This window comes from Nothobranchius furzeri, chromosome 13, assembly GCF_043380555.1.
Source record: "Nothobranchius furzeri strain GRZ-AD chromosome 13, NfurGRZ-RIMD1, whole genome shotgun sequence".
Classification (NCBI taxonomy): domain Eukaryota; kingdom Metazoa; phylum Chordata; class Actinopteri; order Cyprinodontiformes; family Nothobranchiidae; genus Nothobranchius; species Nothobranchius furzeri.
The window spans coordinates 57,214,234-57,218,021 of NC_091753.1; positions in this window are offsets into that span (position 1 = coordinate 57,214,234).

Below are 3,788 nucleotides of genomic sequence, written 5' to 3' on the forward strand. Positions count from 1 at the left end.
GTCAGTCCCGACACTTTTGGTTTCATCTGTGCTTCGTGCTTTCTCTGCTGCTGACAGATTTGGGTCCAACAGATGACCTTCAGCACCTGAGCAGACAGGCTCAGGTGTCCTGCTGCTCCTGCAGACCCGGTTTCGTGTCGCGGGTGGACCCAGATCTGGCTGCTGCATCCTTTCAGAACATAACTTTGATTTCTGTGAATTTAGACATCACATTTGTGCGGTCCTTTAGCATCTGTAGCTGAAACAGGGTTAATCATCTGATGGGCGAGTGACAGACGTCAGCTTCACCAGGATGTGGGAAACATGATTCCTGCCCTGAAAGACAATATCCAACTTTATTTAAACATCACAGAAATCAGCTGGATTCTGTTTTTTCTTCATATTTTATTGCGAAAACCACAGTTTTGGTCCTTTTTGATGAAAACTTGTAGTTTAGAATAAATACATTACTTGTGTAGCTCACACCAGTTAAACTAGAGGGTTTGTTTTAGCTGCAATCAGAATTTGTTGTTAACCAAAACTGCTGACTGATCCAAATTTATAAAAGAACTGGAATTTTTCATTAAAGAGCAAGTCACCCCCTACCAGAGTATTACTCCACTCCCACTTCCTGTTTGAAAAATGCAACAAATGCTGTTGCCTAGCAGACCGAGAGGGCGGAGCCGCTAACAAACACACACACACACACAGGTTCACAACAATATTGTGACATCATATGGTACCAGCTAACATTCTAGGGTACCTCTTAGCCAATAGCAATGGCAGATTTAAATTCAAATGCAGTGCAGAGTTTTTACCTGACAACGGCACAACACTGACAGTTTTAGGTAGAAAATTTAAATTTTTACTAAAATGCACTAAAATGCAAAACTATTGACGCGTGTCGGCAGCACGATTAGACACGCATTTATATAGTTTATCAGGAAAGATAAAGTTGATTTGGGGGTGACTTGCTCTTTATATTCTAAATAGTTATACCTAAACTGATGTCTGATCAGTTAGAAGGTGAATAACAATGATAACTTGATAATTTTTGTTTTGTCGTTTTAAGTTTTTTTTTCACCTCTAAAACCTTCGTCCTCCTCGTCCTTCCCTTCTCTCGCCACATATCGGTTTGTGTAAAGCGTCGGCACCGTTTGTGAATCTGCAAAATGAAAAAACAAAAGCACGAGTTAACCTTCATGTGTGCTTAATGGTCCACCTAAAAACCACTGTAGGTGTTTCACCAATGAATTCTTCCACCGCAGCACGAAAACCCATCTGAACAGTTTAAACCTGCAGCGCTGTCCTGCAGCAGCTCACCGATGTTTGGATCCAGTCTTTAGGATGGAGTTGAAAAAGGAATCACACTTCCTGAGCTGTTCAGATTCTGGCTGAGGTCAGAACCGTTTCTTAACTCTGCAGAGGCTCATAAAAACGATTTATTTTAGCTTCACTTACACCCTGAAATGTCTCCTGAATGATCTTCCCGTCGTTTTCTGCATCATCGAGTCATAAAAACATGCTGCTGCTGCGCAGTCGTGTTGAGTCGGTGAATTTTCATAAATATGCAGCAGAATTCAGGATGAAAATCTTTAGGTGTGAATGTTGAATGATTTGGGTTTATCTGGATCTCATTTCATAATTTAAAAAACTTAATTCAAACCCTTTTCTTCCCTGAAAAGGTTCTGGATCAAATATCAGCATCATTGATCGATTCTGAGTGAACACGCAGCTACCTTCAACATTTAATGTATAACATGAATTAGAGCTGGTTTTACCACGTTGGTCTAAAGAAATTAGATTCCAGCTTCATTTCATGACGTGTTTCTGGTTTAAAGGAAGAAACCAGAAGTGGGATGTGATAAAATGCAGACGACTCTCTGTTTTACCTTCCCAGAGTCAGAACACCTGAAGTGAAGCCTCATGCTGTGGTTTTCTCACCGTTAGCGTGCTGCTATGGTTACAGCTGTAGTTCCACGCTGCCGTGTGATGCTAAAGCTTCAGATCAGCTGACTCCTTCATAACTGGACTTTAATGTTTGTGGACCACAGTCATGCTGGAAGTTCGTCTTCGTACAGTAAACGTTACGGTGCAGTGAGGTGTGGAGTTATCTCTGGACTGGCCACTAGGTGTCACTATAACCTCACTTTAGACAAAATATGCCTTCATCCATCTGATTGGCTGCTTTTAGGAAACACCCATGCTGTCTTTACTGGTTTTAGTTCTGTGACTATTACCATTCTGTTGGTTCCAGATATGTTTCTGTGTTTAGTTCAGGCGTCGGTAACTTACATATTTTTCTTTTTCTTCTGGTAAATGTAAGCAGCTAGTTTAGAGCCACAAAACAAACATTAGGATTAAAATGTTGCTTTAGGTGTCATTAGTCTTTTATCTCCGTGTTTATGCCCAACTTTAGATTTTAAAACTCAAACAAACATAATCACACACCAGAAAATGGCATTACTTTTAAGAGGCGTTGCATATCTTCAGAAAAAAAGAGATAAATTATTCATAAATAGGTTTAAGTGAAGTTTGACAGCCAAAACATGTATAGAAATAATAAATGTCTTCTTCATACATTCTCCTGCAATGCCCTGGTCCTGTAGAATGAGCCCTGGCATTTTTACTGTGATTGCCTGTTTTTCTGTAAAATCACAGAAAAAGAGAGATGCTCGGGTCGAGCAGGCTGCTTCATGCGCGTTCACGCTCAGGCATCGCCCGTAGCATTTGCTATCCGTAGCTTTAGCAGCAGAGAGAGAGGCAGTGCCACTTTGTCGCTGTTCCTAACGCCTAGTGACAAAGCTAGCTACATTTCTGAGGACCCTTAGCTACTTTCTGTAGAACTTTCTTCTAGATATTTCCTGCTAATTAGCAACAAAATAGCCATTTTCACTCCGAACCGTTCTTTGGTTTGACGTTGTTTCAGCTGTCATCAAGGATATAAACGTTACAGATACATCAAATGCTACTGGCGCTATAGCTCACCTAGTAAGATGGCTGACACTCATACTGAGGACCCGGCTTCAATTCTGGATGTGAACATAGTTTATTTAGAGTTTCTTTTTTACATTAATGGTATATTTTTACAGTAAGATGCCCAAATTTTTATTTGAGACTCGCTGAACAGCATTGAATTCACAGATAAAAAAGATGTGGGTTCAACTTTCATTTTGGAACAATTTTTCAAGCAAGGGAAGGGAATGATCTGAGCATGCAGGAGGACTGACCCATCATAAACCTTTGTCGGCTGTGCTGAAGAGAAAGGTACAGAACCACATTATTTAATTAATTAGCTGCACGTTCTGTCCTCTGTCCTCCGGGCCACACACACACACACACACACACACACACACACACACACACACACACACACACACACACACACACACACACACAAGGGACTGTCTCAGCTGTTATTTTCGTTAAGGAGTGTGCACGTACAGCATGCACGCCTCGTGCACGAGCCTACTATTGAAGCCGCCATTACGCTTTTGGCCTGAGGGGGCAATCACGAGCATAAAAATTCAAAAGTCCGAAAAGTCCCGTTAAGAATGTCGTCAAAGTCCAAAACTTTTATTCACCTAAAGTGTTTCTGGTGTCAGGGTTTTATTAGAGGCAGATTTACTTCTTTATTTCAAATGTTCTCATTTAAAAAAACAATAATAATAATACACTATTTATATGTTGACACCTAATTTCACCTTGCTGCTAATTTGTGGATTTAAAAAAAAATTACTGCTGGTTTAGGAGTTAAATCTCACCAGATGTTAAGAAGTTACTGACACACAGGCTAAGGGCATCTAGCT